The 19,334-nt window shown below is 43.0% G+C and overlaps 1 pseudogene; it reads right to left on the bottom strand.

The window, feature by feature from the left end:
* Nucleotides 1-250: 250 nt before the first annotated feature.
* On the bottom strand, nt 251-18,206 carry LOC115576249 (calpain-15-like; annotated as a pseudogene).
* Between the last annotated feature and the right edge of the window lie 1,128 nt (nt 18,207-19,334).

Genomic DNA, 19,334 nt, shown 5'->3' with positions numbered 1-19,334 from the left:
TATTTATTTAAATTCATATTCTTGTTTCATCATGTTGACTTCACGTCTGCATCGTTTGTATATTTGAATGTTTCTCAACAAACAAACTAAACAACAGTGAAGCTTTGGTTTATGGAAAAATACAAACAAACAAGTCTGTTCTAAAATAAAGTAACTTAATGAATAAATAAATAAAATGGAATAATCAGCAGAAAATACATAAAAATTCTGTTTTATCCCCATAAATATAATGACATAGATAAGCCAAAGATAAAGAGTTATACATGTTTTAATCGACGAAGCATCATTTCAAACATTTGCATAGTTTACATGTTCTCTAACAATACGATGGTGATTCTGGAATTCTGAAATGCACAAAACATTTTCTCCGCTGTGCAGTTTGAAAACACGAGAATCCATCATAAAGTTCATAAAGTGCTAATGCTGTCACACAGCGAGTCTCCGCTCTAAAACTAAAACCTTATTTAAACACCCTACATGTGTCGCTGAAGACCGAAGAGTACTGAGGAGGAGAAACACACGGCGGGTTTGTTGGCAGCCAGTTCAGACACGACTAACTAATAACTCCTAATAATCTATCACCAGTGCAATTAAGACGGTTTGGACCTGAAGACCAGCCTGTGATCTGAAATGTGTTTAAAATATAAAGTGCTTCATGTGTTCACTTCTAATGTCTTTGTGGAGGAATGTGCAACTTGTGTTTGTGGACCGGACGTTGGCGTGAGGAAGAGCTGCTCTGACCGAATCAATAATCTCACTTTGTGGCTTCACACACATTTCAAATCCTCATTGTCTGACTCACCTGTGGTTGTATCGATCGGTGGGCAGGCTGGACGATTATAAGCATTGAGATCACGAGTCTGTACTGGGATATTACTGGATCTGTGAGCGAGAAAACGTTTCCAGATCATTTCAGTGTTTCTCACAAAGAGTTATAAGAGACTGAAACATCTGTCCTGTGAGTTACATTGTTTATAATCCAGTGAAATACTCAACAAAGGGTGAAAAAACAGCATTTTCTGTCATATTTGCAGGAAAAATTACTCTAATAATTCATTGATTATCAGAACAAGTTTGCAATAATGACTTCATTTACACTTCTGGGTGAACTGTCCCTTTAAAAAGCTGAAACTGAACCAGTGAGATAATCTGCGTCTCAGAGGAGCTCCGACTCTCTAACAGCGCTCAGCCTGCTCTCTAAATATGATCGTCTCTTTGCAAAACAGTTCAACATTTATAGGAAGTTTTTCAATCGAAGCGACAGTCAGATGAGACGAACGCGTGTGTTTCCTACAGTGTTGGAAGCTGCCTCCATGTTGTGATCTCATGTACAGGGTATGAACAGATCTGTGACGTGGCAGCCGTCAGAGGGGGCGAGGCTGGTGCAGACCTGCTGTCTCGGGGCTCAGAGCAGGACTGTGTGTTGCCTTCGAGGGACTCCAGTTTCCCAGAGAAGCCTGCACGGCTTTACGGTGAGCCAGCCGGTGAGTGATGGAGAATCCAGCGTTTCCCTCCAGCTGAGATAAAACCACGAGCACCTGTCTGAGAGACGAATACAGAGGTGAACTTCTAATGAATTCTTAATGAATCGTTCGTCATCAGTAACTTTCTCTCAGCCTGATGGATGAGCAGCGCTGTGTGTTGCAGTGAACCTGTGCAGGGGAGGGATGCTGTCGATGGCTTTGAGGCTGCTGCGTGTCGACACCACGTTGAAGCTGTCGCTGCAGTCACACGACACGTGGAGGTGATGTTTGGGATGTCTGTTCTCCACCATGACGATGAGCCCCGCCCAGCCGTGGGTCAGGTAATAACACGTCATCCCCTCCCGACCCTGAAAAGACGACGAGGAAGGATTCAGATGCTCTTACTGCAGTCTAACTACTAATACCAGACTGTGAAAACACTCCACTACAACTAAAAGTAGCCTGATGTTGAACTTAAAAGGACTCTTTATGCAAACTTCATTAGACTTTCATCATCTTGCTCTCCACAAAAAATCCTGAAGGAAATTCTTGTGCCAGAAACCGCTGAGATATCCAAGTATTATAAGAATAAAGAAACAAAAACACAACAAAAGTAATACAGAAAAAGGAATAAATACTAACATCAGTGACAAACAGGACAAAAATAAAGAAAAATAAGTAAACTAGAATAAAATAAGAAAGGTAGAAGATGCAGTGACATTAAGAAGTAATCAAAGGTAATAAAAAATATGAATTAAAATTAATCCTGAGCAGAGAAACATTAATTTCCTGATGACACACATCCATTATTTATCATTAATACATATCAGGGAGTAAACCAGTTCAAAATGTCTCTTGTGATGCGTTCAGGAGCTCCTCGTCTACAAGCAGTTTATATCATCAGTAAGCAGAGAAGAACTGTTGAAAACTCACAAACGTGAAAACTAATTTTCCAGATGAAGGCAGCGTTACCTCGTGTCTCTCTCCTTTAGTTTCTGTCAGCTGGATGATGGCGTCGGCGATGGTGGTGGTGGAGGCCGTCACCTGCTCCACCATCACCAGTCTGGAGCTGTAGACGGCCAGCATGTAACCAGGAACCTCCGGCCTACTGCAGCTCGCTGAGACGACACACAGGCGCAAAATCAAATCCAAATACTGTCACAGTGTAACACGACATGGAGACTGGTTCCCCACTGATGTTCAGTCTGACACCAAGCTCAATTATTCCAGGAGAAACGAGGGATGAACAGCCTCAAAGGAAGCTTGAAGAGGCGCCATTATCTCTGGTCACCATCTCCAGGTAACGTGGGAACAACTGTGGAAACTAAACTGCAACAGAAACAGAGCCGCTGAGGGAGCAGAGAGACAGACTGAGCTACAACAAGAGAGAACGGACGCTCCGCTGTTGTGTCAAAGTCTTTTCCCCCGATGATGTTTCCTCTCAGCATTCTTTCTACAAGATCAATAAATAACAAAACCTGCCTGGTTATAATACAGCCGGCTGTTTGACTCTGACTGTCAGACACTGAGATCAGTTTCTAGATCAAACTGGGATTCCTGGTTGTGTTTTTTGTTTTTTAACAGTAGCTGTGCTGCTAACGATGTGTTGACCTGTTTTGAAATAACTGTACACTACGACATAATTTGGTCATGAGGGTAGTTTAAACTTGGAGCTGCTACTTTCCAAACGCATATTTGTTTGATTGTTTATGAGTCAGCAGCACAGAAAAAGATTCACTTTACTTTCAGCTTTTGATATTAAAGGAGAACTTCGGTAGATTTAAACATGCAGCTTCATTGCTCAAGCTACCCTTGACTTGCCAGTACCGAAGACGCAAACACATTTGGTCCAACCATTACAGAGCTCCGTGAACGGAGAGTTAGCATTGAACACTAACAGCATGGGCTCAGAACTTTACACTTTGTTTTAAGCGTCTTAACATGCTCCACATCTCACACCAAAAGTTATGCAACATCAGCAGACACCTTAGCACACAGCACTGTAGCGTGTATGACTCAAACTGAATAAAAAAGTAGTTAAAACAGTGTGTTTGTGCAAGCAGCTACTCACCTGTTTGTTGACATCCGTGTGTTCCGGTAGCTAGACCAAACTAGCATATCCATCGAGTGTGCACTTAACAGGCTTAACAGGCTCTTGTAAGGCTCATGGCTCATGACAGGCTGTAACATGGACATGTACATTATGAACAGAAACACGAAAATGCTGGAATACGTTTCCGTCTCCGCCAGTGAGGGAGTAAGTGCACGCTCGGTGGATATGCTAGTTTGGTCTAGCTACCGGAAGACACGGATGTCAACAAACAGGTAAGTAGCTGCTTGCACAAACACACTGTTTTAACTACTTTTTTATTCAGTTTGAGTCATACACGCTACAGTTCTGTGTGCTAAGGTGTCTGCTGATGTTGCATAACTTTTGGTGTGAGATGTGGAGCATGTTAAGACGCTTAAAACACAGTGCAAAGTTCTGACCCCATGCTGTTAGCGTTCAATGCTAAGTCTGCGTTCACGGAGCTCTGTAATGGCTGGACCAAATGTGTTCGCGTCTTCGGTACTGGCAAGTCAAGGGTAGCTTGAGTATGAAGCTGCATGTTTAAATCGACCGAAGTTCTCCTTTAAAGGGAAAACCTGAATGAATAAATGAGTGGATAAACATAATGAATGTAGAAGTTTCCACACAGGTGAACATGAAATCATGCTGCACTAAACTGCTGATTCTATTTTTATATCAAGATAGTAAAGATCTTAACAAGAGGTTCATTTCTGCAGCGAGGAGAGCAGGAGCTGCTCAGCAGAGTCTGAGGTGACATCTGCATTTAGATTTATGGGAAACATCAGAACACCATATATACAAGTGGGCTCTACAGAATAGTCCTGGGAATACTACTGACTGCATACAGGTGTTGGAGCTCCTACCTGTCCCCTCTGTGACGGCCGTGTGCCAGTGGTTAAAGGCGCAGCAGAGCACGGCGTACTCGCCGGGCTCCAGCATGACGTCACAGCCCACGAACCTCCTCACCGAGCGGCGGCTGTGAGCCAGCAGGCGACCGAGCGCCAGAACACCTGAGCTGTCGAAGGAGACCCGAAACACCAACACACACAGATCCAACAGGTGGCTCTCTGCTGTGTCCCAGCGCCTGAGAACACAGGAGGAGTTCACACTTTATATCAGCCTGAAATCATCTGTAGATTTGCACTCTGTTTAGTTTGGACGCTACAATGTGGAATAAATGTGACAACAAAAAGGGATTTATTGGTTTTGCTGATGAGAGGTTGATTTTTGGGCAATGTGACCTAACAGGAGCATAAAAAGGGAGAAAAGAATCAGACCAGTCGAACATCTGTGTTTAGTTTCAAAGCTAGAAAATGCAGATGGATAGAAACGACACCGTTAACAAGAGAGAAGCTCGTTCTCTCTGTTTTTATTTGCACATGGAGCATTAGGCACGGTTATGGGACAAATGACTGGTTTACCAGTTTTGTGAAACATTATGTTAAACAGTGTGTGCATCACTAATTATATGCAGGCACGCCATGTTTCTAGCATGCAACCAACATTACCCAAATATGCCATAAATCCTGTTGTAAAGATTAAATATGAGTTTATTTTATGGGAAACATTTGTTTTTCCTCTTTAGATCACAACTTTAATATAACTTTTCTGTGTGAAGTCGCTGCCTGGGAGAAGAGAGAGAGAGAAACCGCAGCAGATACTGGTGTTTTAATATTCCTCTAATAAAAAAAACAAAACAGCCGGTCCAAACTAACCAATCAGTTACCTCAGACGTAACTCAGCAGCACATCTATAAACATCCCTTCACACCAAGACATCATGCTGATTGCTCTTCAAAATAAAAGCTTTGTGCTGACAGTCAGGCGTGGTCGTACCTGCTGCCCTGCTGAAACAGCGCCAGCTCCACGGCCGTTCTCTCCAGAACTGTGATGGACACCACCGTCACCGGGACATCGGCTCCTCGGGGGAAAACTCCCGGCACTCGAACCTCCTGCCAGTCTGAATGAATCTTACAGATATCCACTGAGTCAAAGTACCTGCCAGGGTCAGACACACACTTCTGCAACATGGATTGATGCTTAAATCTTTGTTGAGTACATAGAAAGATTTTCATGAATTCATTATTGCATTTACACTTTAAATCAAGCAGATTTTACAAGTGCAGCTTCGTCAACTCCTGATCTACCTGATGAAATCCCAGAAGTCCATCCAGAACAGGCCGTCCTCGGCTCGCTGGGCGCACAGCTCCCTCTTCAGGTGTGGAGGCCAGCTGGGCCAGTCGTCCGCCCACGGCCCGGTCCAGGAGAACCGTCCCCACGGGTTCCTCAGCTGCAGTAATCTGAAGCAGGAAGCAGGTGTTTAACTGCAGCAAGTTGTCAGATAGTAAGAAGAAATGAATCATGTATAGCAGTCATCAGTTTATAATCACATCAAAGCCTCTCAACTGGACTGAATCAAATCATGAGGTGCCGAGAGATTCTCATCCTCAGATCCCAGCAGGTTCAACTCTAAAGCAGCACCGAAAGACTTTAAGATTCTGGAGAAATTCTGGAGAGAAAAAGTCTGAATGTGCAGCTTTAAATAGTTTGTGTTTTCTTCCTGATGTCACGTGACTTTTCCGGCTGCTGATTGTAGTATTGCTTGTAATATGAGGCTCCCGTTTCAACGTGGTCGTCAATGTTGCTTTTCGCTAACGACAAAACAATGAATTATCTGTGCATTCATATGGAACTAAGCTTGAGGAGCGTCCCATCATCACTCTCCTCCCTGCTGGTCGCACTCGTAGATCGACACTTTTTGTCTGCCATGACGGCGACGCGCCGGAGCTGCAGCAGCTAACGTGAGTTGTTCAAAAACCTTCTTTTTAGTAAACTCTGTGTACACAAACAATGTTCTCAATGCTCATGTTCATGTGTAGAGACCCTGGTGATACTACCAGCAAAGTTTCATGTTGTGTCGAGACTTCTTACTGGTTTAAAAATAGAGATTTTGATGCTAGCGTATCCCTGCCCCGAGCACTCCTGTTCAAAATTAGATTGCCTGAAAACGAAACTACGGTGAATCTTAAAAGTGCCTCTTTCGTCATAATTATGCATTTACCCGAAGGTTTGACTCATATTCTATTACAAATAAAGCCTTGGTTGCATTTTGGCGAGAGTTTCGCTTTAATGGAGAGAAGAGGCTGGAACCTCCTGCAGCAGAATCCATCAATCCAAACTGCTGTGATTTCATTTTAAAATTACGACTGATCACGTTGCGTCCAGGTCGTCCTGTGGATGGCAGAATCACTCCATCTGCCAGTACGTTTCCCAAGAAAGTTCAAACTTCTTCAACAAGCCAGACTTTCCTCCTCACCTGTGACCGTCGACGTCTCTCACATCGAGGACAGAGTAAGCGTGACGTGGACGTAAACCCAGAGACTCGTACTCCGAGTCGTCCACCTTCATGTTCCCTCCCCCACAGGAAGCTCCCATCAGGAACCTACGAGCACAGAAAGAGTTTGAAGATTCATTTTTGAACAGATTAAATGTAAAACTCTCCTGACTCTCACCCCGCTTCTTTGGAGCTCAGCATTCTGGCCCAGATGAGGTCCGTGTCGATGGGTTCTTCTTTGGGGTTTGTGGTGCTGACCTGCAGGGCCAGCGACTCGCAGGGGGCGCCGGTCAGCGTGGACAGACCCTCGATGGCTCGGCCCGCCTGCAAGGCAAAGTAAGAACCGTGGAGCTTGGCGAGAGCTTTTTCAATCAGAGCCACCCAGAGCTGTTTCCGCTGAGCCTGCAGAGGGAAGATGTGAGAAAAGGATTAGAAGAATTTAAAGTTGAGTAATTAACTCCTGAACCACAGCTTAAAAACCTGATGAGCAGAGGAACATCCGGCTGTTAAGAGATTAAAGGAAACAGAACTTATTTCTCAGGTATATCAGCCGACATCAGCTCCAGCCTGTGGCCAGAACATGATCAGAGTTTCATTTCTCCTGTAACTTTAGGTCTTTCAACAGTTATCTTATTCTCTAGTTTTATGGAGCGCTCTGCAGCTCATGTCCTTTATATCTCTGCAGGATAAAAACGCCACGCCTTCACACCTTCACGCCTTCACGCCAGTCTTCCTCGCCGCACAGACCAGACAGACTGTGGCTTCAGTAAGTCCAGCAGAATATAAATCTCTCTCTAACATCAAGGTACGCCACCTCTAAAACATCAAATTCAAAGTCTTTTCACAAGACCTTCCAGGCCCAATTTCCTCACGGATCAAGGTTAATTACTGTCACGATGCTGAGAACATTTTATAATGAGAAGGAGCTCTTAGACGACTAATAAAAAGAGAGAGAGGCTTCAACGTGTGGACGCTGCTCAGCTGAGCTGCTGTGGGAGTCATGACAGCCATGTGTGGTCGTCTGCCTTCTGTAACAGCACGGCAAAACAATATATTATGTAAGATGAGTGACAGAGACTTATTCATGAGTGTGTTTTGATGATTTTGTGTTTTTCCTGAACATACAGTGCATCGGCGTGTTTAGAGCCGAGTGTTTGACCTGAGAGAAGAGGAGGTGTCCGTTCTCGTCACACGGCAGCATGTCGTCCACCAGAACCGTCGTCCACGAGCCGTCTTTGCACAGACGCACCTGATAGGCTCCTTCTGCACACAGCGAGCGAGTCACCATCACCTTCTCCACCAGCTCGGGACGTTCAGCCAGGACAGCCAAGGCACTCAGGAACCTGTTCTCCAAAACATGCAGACAGGCAGAAACACTGTGGAGCTGTTTGTAGCTGCAAACATGTCAGAGCTGACAGCCCTGCAGTGTGTGACACTGGAAATACAGATTTATACTGTGTTTTTAAGTATTTCTTCAGTGTTTTGAAGTAGATTATTAAAGTAAGAAGAATAATCTGCAGACCGAAAAGATTTGGAATCAGTGTTTTTTCAACAACAACCGGTTCTCCAACAGCATCTTATGTTGGCCCGAGTCGTTTCTGAGCTGGATGGTTTTGATGTGCAGTGTGTTTGGGTTCAGCAGTAACTGTGTGTAGTTGAGCTGGCTCACCAGCAGTTACCCAGAAGTCCCTGCAGAATGTCAGAGGGGCGCGGCGTGCGGAAGACAGACCACTTCACCGCCCGCTCTCTCAGGTTGCAGCAGTTGATTTCTTGAGGACGGAGCCACTTTCTGACCCGATGTTGGACGCTGTCGTCCACAGGGAAGCCCACAGACTTTGAACCGGGAGGGAAGCTGTCGTCCACAAACGTCACCGTGTTCTGGGAACCATTCAGAGTCAGAATCAGAATCAGACTATTATTAACCTTTCCAAAACTCACAGGTCAACAGATCCACATACATGGGTCAATAAAGTAAACAACAAGCAGCAGCGAATAGACAACAACAGTTTGTTGTATAAAGAAAAGAATGTAACAGTCATTTAAAATGATTTCTCTTGGAATTTAGAAGTCGATTGTGTCAGAAATGAAGGACTGAGAGTAACGGTTGGTTCTCCTGAGGGGGATATCAGAACACCGGCCTGAAGGCAGAACAGTGAACTCACTTGACAGAACAGGGTCAGATTGGCTCCTTTAGCTTTCTAAAAGAGTAAATCCAGTACCAGAAAAACCAAAACCTCAAGTGTAACAGACAGCATGAAAAATATAAGGAGACGGCTGTGTAGTAGTTTTCAGTGCACTAAGACTTTTATCTGAGCAGCTCCAGTGAAGATTTCAGGGTGTAAATCATGTCGTTTCAGTCTTTAATCTACATTTTTTAGCCACTAGGACAAGAAATCTCAAAATGTATTTCAGCTTTTTGGTGGTCTGCCCTTCACAGATGAATCTAGGGACTGTGATTCTCTGACACAGTCTGATACAAACCTCTCTGCAGAAGCGGACGATGTTCTCCCACAGCTCTTTGGCCTCTCCTTCGTCACTCTGTCGCAGCGCCTCCACCAGCTTGCTCTCCTTCCTCTTCGGGGACGCGGCTGGTTTCAGCTGCATGATGTGCTGCTGAGGAGTGTGGCAGGCCAGGCAGTGTTTGGCTTTGACCTTGTTGATGAGGGTGCATGCCGGACATGACCACTCCTCCGTCCTGTGAACAGGGACTGGAAACAGTGCAGCTGGTGAAGGTGACAGCGGTGATGTTTCCTCTTTAAGGATGCTGAGCCGTCTGCCGGGCAGGAGCTCCGGCTGGGCTGAGAGGTGTGAGACAGCGAGCGTTGACGGCGAAGGACTTAAGTTATGTGTCTGACTGAGGCAAACATCTGGAGGGGGCACCTCTCTGCGGCTGCAGGGGACAGGATTATTATGAGCTGAGGACGCCGCACTGAGCACTGAGGAGCTTGTGTGAGGGTACGAAGCTTCCACTGGTAAACATTCCCCTCGTGTGGTTATGGACAGAGAGAGCGCCGCCGCTGCAGGTTCTGCTTTTGCTCCGGTCTGACTGCAGACGTCAGGCAGGAGCAGAGCGTCTGCAGGGATCTGGGGGAGAGACAGTTTGCGTGGTCCGCCACAAGCGGAGCAGGACATGGAGGTAGGAGTGTTCTGCAGAGTGCAGCGTGAACATTCCCAAACCAGGCTGTTTTTATCTGCGTCTTCAGGCTGTTTTGTATCTTGCTGCTTGAACAGCTCAGTCGACGGCGGCCTCAGGGGCCGGAGCAGCTGCTGGAGCGCTGGGGCCGAGGCTGGTCCTCAGAAGAGTCCTGGGTTCGGTCCAGCGCTCCGGTGTAGCCGCACAGAGAGCAGGAGAGTTTGTCAGGGGAGTTGGACAGTGTGCAGCGTGGGCAGGACCAGCGACCTTCCTCCCTGCTGGTTCCGGGCCACATCCAGCGGGGGTCAGTTCCTCTACGAGGAGCTTCACAGATGGAGCAGCGGGGGGCGCCGGCTGCATTCAGGAAAGTGCAACAGCCACAAGCCCACTGATTCCTCTGCATGGGCATCGAACCAGAGGAGAAGCTGGAGAGGAAACACCACAGTTCAGATGTTATACTTGTATTATTCATTACATCTTATGCTCCATTATGAGAGTCAAATCATCAAACCAGCTAAAGTTTATTTTAGTATAAAGGAGTGTTAAAAAACAACCAGGGCGCTGTACAATAAAAAAAAAAGATTGTTTAAAATAGCGAGACATGACGAGCAAAAAGCAGATAAATAAGTAGAGAAGAAAATATAATAAGATGAGTAAACAGTGAATCATGAGAGCTGCAGGACACTCAGAGGCCCGAGATCTGATCTGATACATGATTTCCTCTCCTGTATGTTGTGGTGGTGCATTATTACTGTATAGCCTGTAAAATTAATGATCTGCAATCCTGAGGTATTGTGACATATGTAGCCTGCAGCATGAAGCCTTTTTACTTCATTATTATTATTATTATTTATTTGATTCAAACAATTCTTATTCTTCTCTGCTGCTATAACTTGGATTTAAGAACGATGAAGACAAGAGATCCTCATTAATGATAAATATGAAGTATTTCATTTAAATGTATTCCAGTAATTAACTATTATGATAATAATGGGTCTTGGAGGAGTTTTGTTCTGATATGTTCTGTCAGTGATGATTAGTTTCAGTTTGGAATATTTTCTGTGACGTCTGCATGAATATGTTAAAATTCACTGATAATAACCACCACAAATATCTGCTATGCTGCTAATTAAAAGCGTAACGTGAAAAACATCCAAACTGTCTTCAGCTGAACTCCTGAGGGGAGCAGAAGCTGGAGGATGAAGGAAAACTCCAAATATAAACGGGTGCATTAGCAGTTCTGGTGTTTCTGTACCCTGTTGTGGCTGCAGGGAGGAAATTAAAATGCATGAATATGGAAATGATGTAAAAAGCTGCACTACAGCGACAAAATAAACTGTTCTTCAACTGGTCGTATTATACAATATTTATGATTTCCACCTTCCTGGTGTATTATTGGAGCCGTTTCTCCAGCAGGCAGATCAGCTTACAGTGTGTGCAGTGTTCGCTTCTTTGTAATCCACTGAAAACGCTTCAGAAACGCTGTCACACATCTAAGATTCATGTTCCTCTCTGTGCTCAGAGGCCTCGACTGTAAAACAGACCCAGATTATCTGTGTGATGGTATCCAGGGGGAAATTTAGACAGCAGGAGCCGGTGGGACATCTGTGTGGAAGCTGGCCCACATTTTTGAAGCTGCGCTCTAAGTGGCTCTGGCAGCAATCCTGAAACTTCCAGCAGAGCGCCAACCTGGACGGGTTACTGCGGCGCAAACCGTCTGTGAGATCCAGGTGTTTCTGTGACGCAGCTCAGCAAGAACTTAATCACTGAAGCACAAATACAAAAACACACAAACTTCCTGTATTACTTTCTAAAACACTTGCAGATAATGTTAGTTTGTAAGCAGTATCTGTATCCAGACCGGAGGGCGCCTCAGTCTGTGGTGGAACATTTCATTTACTGATGCTGCTGTTTAACAATCTGTAATTAAATGGAGGCTCTGAAACTGAACTGTGATATCAGAAGCTTTACGACTTCTGTGTCCACCAAGTTTCTTTTTCATAAGAAATCATTTTTGACTATATCATTTAAAGTAATGTTTCTAATGGAGATACAATATGTAATCTGCATTAAACTGTTTAAAATCAACTCTACCTTTGTGTTCTTAAATGATCCAACATGTTTCCAACAATGTTCAAACCAGAGAGATCCACAGGTTTACTCACAGTAACGGTGCGTTTGATTTGATCACCTGTCTCTACCGTATAACTAAAGAGTGACAAAGTCAGGACGACCCACCATAAAACAACCGCACATACAGAGTTAGTGCTGTTGTTTAGAGATGACAGAATCGATTTCTGACTCGTGTCTTCATCCCTAAAATTGTTGATTTTACATCTTTTGAAATGATACTTTAAAATCTCCTGCTTTTATGTCACTTCTGGTCCATTTTAATCTTTATGCATCGAACGAAATGTTAAGAGATCCACCGACCCAAACTGCCCGTGCATGTGCACTTCCAGACTCCAGTCGACCGTCCAGTCACCAGGGATTTAACTGGTAGCTTTACGTTTCCTGTCAGAGTAACTTGACTCCTGCAGGGACCGAATCTGAAGGAGGTTGCGACAACGTGGCAGCAGACTGAATCTACTCAGTGCATTAGACAGAGATACAGTAATTATTAATAAGTGGAGATTTCAACAAAACTGGGGAAGGCTGAGGTTTACTTTCTATCGACTGACTCATGAAAGATTAATGAGCACATACTGGAGCCTGAGACAGAAGTACAGAATATAAATGAAGCATCAACAATGGTCACATTTTAGGTGCAATGTGTGGCGTCATGACATTAATAAATTATCATATCACAATTTCACATGTAGATATGACAAACAAACAAGACCAAACAAGATGGCTCCAAGACACGCGCGGGAATCGTCTCAGAAACGTGTTTCATTCACATGTTTCATTCACGTTTCATTCACATGTTCAGCATCATGAATTTGTGATTATTTCATACAACCATTAAAAAGTTCTTAACAATGTAACATGAGGTGTTAACAGGGTAATTCTAAGTGCTGTATCGTAGGCAACTGAACTCCATTCAACAAACTCAAACCGGTCCAGTTGTCTACGATACAGCATGTTAGAATCAGCCTGACCCGGACGACTGAGAAGCTTCAACATCTTACAGATCACAGATGTTCTGATGTTTTTAACCTTTTACATATTTTATCTTCCTTTAAATGTTCACATTATCTGCTGAAGAAAAAGAGGGGAAGCTAAAATAAAGCTCACATCTGTATGATTGGTGGCCATTATTTCACTGGACTGTTGTAGCTACATTTGTCACTAATACTGAGACTTATTTCTCTCCATAGTTTCAGCGTCTGTGGTGATTTTCCTGGACTCTGACTCGGGGAGTTCATGGCTTAGTGACCTCTGATTTTGCACATTACGTAGCAACAGAAGCTTAAATGGAGTGTTGCCTTCAGTGTTTTCTGTGACGAGTGTGCAGCCGTTTGGAGAAGTGTTTGCACCTCCAAGGAAACCTCCAGAAAAGTGAGTGATTGGTGGCTGGGAGCAGGTTTCTGTCCCCAGTGAAGGAACTGAAGGATCTCTGGGTTGTTTTTTTCTGAGCTGATGCAGCGCGAGATAAACAGACCAATTAGCACAGAGTTGGCAGCGAAGACAGAACTGAGCCTGAAGGCCAACACTCTCAATTTAAACATCGAACGGAGCTCAAGAACAGGAAGCTGAGACCTGATTATGTGAAATCCTGATGTTTCGACATGTCTCTCGGCTTTATGAATCAGAAACGTACAGAGACGAGCGGAGAGCTTGGAGGTGGAACTCGACACATACACACTGACAAACAACCACATCTGTTAAAAACACATCTGAAAGACATCCAGCGGAGTCAGAATGAAAGGTTAGACGTCTTTCAACATTCACTAGTCACGACAGGGTTCAATATAACTTTTAACAGTGTAATTTTATACATCTTTTCAGTTTCAGTCAAGTTTTAATGATGGCCACATTTGACTTCTTGCAGAGAGGATTCAAACCATAAACCTCAACATCAGCAGCTCTTTACCAGCAGAGCCATCAGCAGCTTTATTACATACCATGTCAACACTTTCAACAGTCGTGAATGTTGAGAAGACGTCAAAACAGACGTCCATCTGACATTTGAAATGTGACACATCGTATCTTTACACTGTTATGTAATCAAATATTATCTTTATTACACTTCAGGGAAAACTGCATTACACAGAAAAGATCAGATGCTTAATGAGTGAGGAAATCGTTTAAACCTCCATCTATTAACTTCACTGATAATGAGATGAGATGAAGCTCAGCAGGTGAGTAATTGATTGATCACTTTGCATTAATTAATGGGAGCAGCACACAGCATGTCTGGAAGTGAAGCATCAACCACCTCTCACAGATTTCCTCTGAGAAACCTGAAGCATCTGATTCAGTCCGAGCTGCAGACTTTCTGACTCTGCTGGTGTTTGTCTGTGTTGTTGCTGACCGTCGTGAACACTGACGTCTGCAGGCTGCCTCGTCTCTTACCTGCGCTCTCTGTGCCTGCCAGGTCTGGGAAGTTGCCGAGGGATGGAGGTGCTTTGGCTGCTCCTCAGACATCCCATGATGGGGGAGGGGGGCAGAGCGGCACCCCGGGGTGCATCACCCTCAGCCTCCTCAACAAGGGAGGAGGTGGAACCTCCCATGATGCTGCTGGCTCAGGTGGAGCAGGTGGAGCAGGTGGAGGGGACCTGAGGGAGGACGCAGACGCAGTGTGACTCATTGTTTCAGTCACTTTTCCAACAATATGTTTCTCCAGTATCTCAAATTATGAACGTTTTTTGCTTTTGTTGTCACGTAATATTAAACTGAATATCGTTGGATTTCAGAGCGTTGATCAGATAAAACAAGCAATTTGTATGAATAATATTTATATATGAGAAGTGTAAACATTAAGCACAGCCAACAAAACAACGTCCCGTAAACAAGTGTAACATCCTGTTCTCTGTAACCCAAAGATCAGCTTCATATCCTGTGAAAAACCTGCCGGAATTTGGTCAAATAACCATAATAGGGTTTAAACCAGTTTGATTAAAGGAACAGTTCTAAAATCTAAAAATCCAGTCATCATCTCCTCCCTGCACGCTGATATGAAGTCAGTGAAGTGTGGTAGTCTTCATCTGCTGTAATCCAAGTCTGCAGAAGCCTCAAAATCACACACTGATCTGAAAAGACGTGATTTACACCTTTGACATGAACCCAAGCTCCTGCATCCACTTCAGACAGGGTGAACGCTAACACACTTAGCATAGCAGCTACAGTGAAGAATTCAGCTTGATAAAGAGTGTAAATAACGTCTTTTCAGATCAGTTTGTGATCTCTAAAAGTTCATTTTGATGTTCAACATTTAGTTAAAATATCAAGGAGAACTTTCAATCTCAACTTTTAAGCCAAAGTATTCCAGGAATCTCAGCAAGCTACAAGACACATAATCTGATCGGATGCAAAGCTATAACATGGACCCTGAGGTAAGCTTGTTCGTTAAGCTGCTGTTTTCAAGGTCAGGAATGAACTTAAACCAGTCAGCGTTCAGTAACATCTGGTTCATAGTTTTAAATAAAGCCACAATAAAATAACCAAAATATAACTTCCCCCATTCAGTAATACTGACTTATTATCTATCATAACGTCACATTTACACTAAAATATTACTTGTTTCATACAATACTGAAAATCTACATCCTAAATCTTCATTATAATATTTTAACCTCACACAGACATCAAACTGCTAACTTGTTTTATATTGATTAGTTTAAAAATTGCATGATATTTACATGTAATCAGCAGCGACAGGGACAGATCTGCCTCAGTATTCACAGCTGCATTACAGAGTGACATTGCTGCTTTGGCTCACAGAGGAGACATACAGATGTCATGGATTGCTTATTTTGGTATCTGCTGCTTCAGCTCCCTCCCTGCTCACAACACAGTTTTGTCCTTGAACAAGGACTTAAATTCTGTCTGACAACCTCGGGAGCTCCGGCTTCAGATGTCTCCGGCTCGACACACTGATGTGAAGAGACAAACTGTGTGCTCTCTACTGAAAACCACAACTTGTATCCTTAGAAAAACCATAATCACATCACACAGGATTTGTCCTTTTTATGCCCGTTGTGTCTTTTATCTGTCTTTGAATTATGAAAAATAGAAATCAATACATCAGCAATCCAATTACAAGAGTAAAAACTGGGTGAATTCTCTTTGTGTGGTTTGCATGCAGGTGAATTCCTCTGTACCTCAATGCAGATGCATCCCTGCTGATACTGAAGTTCACATAGACTTTAGGTAACCTGGTGCACCTGCAGTACAGCTGGTGGCTGACTGAGAAACTGCAGAACAGCGTGAGGACGTGAGAAGAAGCAGCAGCTGTGTGGAGAAGCGGACTCACCGACTGCAGACCGGACACGCTGGGCGAGGAGGGGATGAATGTTCCTGCCGGCTGTCTGAGATCTCCATGCATCCTCCTTCATTTCAGCCCTCAGATGCACCGTCACCACGCTCTCCTCTCACCGCCACCGCCAAGCTGCAGCCAATAAATCACACTTCCTGTCAAACTGTTCAAAATAAAACTTTTTTGAGTAATACCTACTTCCTCACCTACAATGAAAACAAAAGGTCTACGTCAGTGTGGAGATTTTTAAAACTTAATACATTAATTACAATTTTCCTTTTACATTATAGCTTTATATTTATCAGCTCCAAGAAGAAAATCTGATCTTAAATAACCGAATACCATGTAAGTGTTGACTTTTATTTTTACAACGTATGTGATATAATAATTGTAGTGATTTGATTAAATTGATTAATGACAAATGAATGTAAATTGTAAAACTGAAGCTCCACTGGTAGAAATTCTATAGAGGAACAAAACTGTCTAAATAAAAAAAATATATATATAAATAAATATATGGATATGCCATTAAATGCACCTAAAATAATATTGACAATAAATGAAGGCATTCATTCATTTTACAAAAATGACACATTGTTTTTTCTGCTTTACTTTATCAAAACTATTTAAAGTTATATAAAGTCACGTTTAATTTTCTAATTTTTTAAGTGTATTCTTACATATTTGTGTGTTGTTCTTCTTTATCCATTTGTGATTCAATATGCAAATAACTGGGCTTTCATTTAAAGCCAAATAAATGCTAACAAAAAAAAACCATACACTTAATACAGGAATATCAACTTATGTCACATTTTATGACATTATCACCTCTTCATTTGTTTTTAATACTATTAAGGGCATTTCATGGCATATTAATATATGTTTCAAACCATATATTACATTTCTTTTTTATTCGATTGTGGCAGTTTGACTCCTCCACAGCAAACATACATGTTCTGTTTACCCTTTAAAATATAAGCGAGACAATCAATCTGCAAAAACGCTGTTGATTTAATTTTCTGGTAATTGGCTAATCAATTTCTTGTTCAAGCATCAGCGCAAAATCCTGGGGTTTTTTTTTTTCAGAAGGCAGTTATGCGTGTTATTTTCCCATTATCGATTTAGTTCCACTTAAATATCGATCTCATAGAAGCTCGTATCAGACTGCTGGTAGTCAACTCGGTTCACTGAACACATCAGTTTCTCTTTTATTTTGAAGGGAACTTCCCTCTGACGTCTCACCGGAGCTAATGCTAATGTTGCTAACTTGCCGCTCTTCCCGTTCAGCTCGCGCCGCGGAGGCTCTCTTATCTCCGGGGACATTTTCAGGACAGAACACCGGGCAGCAGCCGGGACGAATCGACCTCTTATCCGGTCAAGATGAATATCTTCTTCCCTCATCAGGAGGACGACAGGCGGATCATGACTCATGTCTGTCCATGTCTACACCAAACTGCATTACACATCCAGCAGTAATTTGCCCGGCTCACAGACATGTGCACACCTTGTAAAGCATCAATTCAAGTTTTCTTATCAATCATTGTTGCTTTAATACACCAAGCAGCACTTTATTACCAGAACATGTGACTACATTTATTGGTTTTGCCTCAGTTAACGTTTTCACAGATGTTAAATGCAGCTTAAATAGCTAGCTCTATATCTCAGAACTTACCTGGAAAAATAGTCGAATTACCGTAAACATCTAGGTGTTAGCCTACAGGCTAAACCCCGACGTAGCTGAGTGCATCAGATGACTCAGTGGATCCTTGGTGTTGATTCGGCACCAGCGATTCACCAAAGTTGCTAATTTATTTATCTCTCTCTCACTAGGGTTGCCACCCTGGATTTGTGGAAAAAAGGAAACTCGACTAGCTGACTGACTGATATTGCCGTTCATAGTCCTGCTACTAGCCTGGATAAAAACTAACGTACTTGTATCAAGACAGTTGATGTTTAAAAAATGTACTTATGGCTGATATAAACAAACAAACTGATATAAACAAACAAATCTCATATTGGTACTGGCCTCAAAAGTCCAGTTCTGGTCAGGCTATAATCATACGGATTTAAACAACATTTCCAAAATTGGTTGTTTCCATGAGCAGCTTATTCTCAACCATCCCTGTTCTCGTTTGTGTCCTTTAGCTGCCTGAAACAGAAAGTGGGCCCTGGAGGACCATAAAGTCAAAGACCCGTCCATGTTCTTTCACCAGACAAGTCTACAAAACCTTTTTGCCGAGCTCTTTGGACTGGGAGGATTTGCCTTTCTCTGAAAGTCTTACTGAGTTTTTGTGTGAGGAAAACAAAAGACGTAGACATTGTTTGTGAAACAAAGCTGCATCTAAACATGCAAAATCAGAAAGAAACAGCAAAAAAAAAAAACCTGAAAATCAGATCACAAGACACGAGCTTATCAATGACCTCAACTCCTGTTTGTCAAACTAACACAGAGAAAACTTTTTGCTGCAACTGTCATTTTCTCTTCCCCTGACTGCTCTCCACTTGATCGGCTGTAACGTAAGTTTGTTAGTGATTGGGTGCTGCTGCTACATCCAAGGACCAAATTAAAATATTAAATTCTTGACAGACTTCATTGATTTTTTGTATTATTAGGGCCTGAGCACTATCTGTGCGAGGACCATATTGTTTCTGTAAGTTCAAAGTGTTCATAGAGTAAAACCACAAGCTGCACACACACTTTTTCCTTTGCTGTGATCACATTAAAAACATGAACATTATTATTTAAAGTTCAGAGAGCATATTTAGGATCAGACTGAATTAGCTGAAAACAAACAGGTGAAGTGAGAGCAGAAAAAAAGCATTCAGAGAAAAATCTGCCCATCACTGGTGCAGCTGAGGAGCCTGTGAACTATCCTGACTAAAAGGCCTTTTGGATTTATTTCAGGTCCCGTT

The sequence above is a fragment of the Sparus aurata genome, chromosome 23, assembly GCF_900880675.1.
Source record: "Sparus aurata chromosome 23, fSpaAur1.1, whole genome shotgun sequence".
NCBI classification, from domain to species: Eukaryota; Metazoa; Chordata; class Actinopteri; order Spariformes; family Sparidae; genus Sparus; species Sparus aurata.
This window is presented reverse-complemented; position numbering and strand designations above follow the sequence as displayed.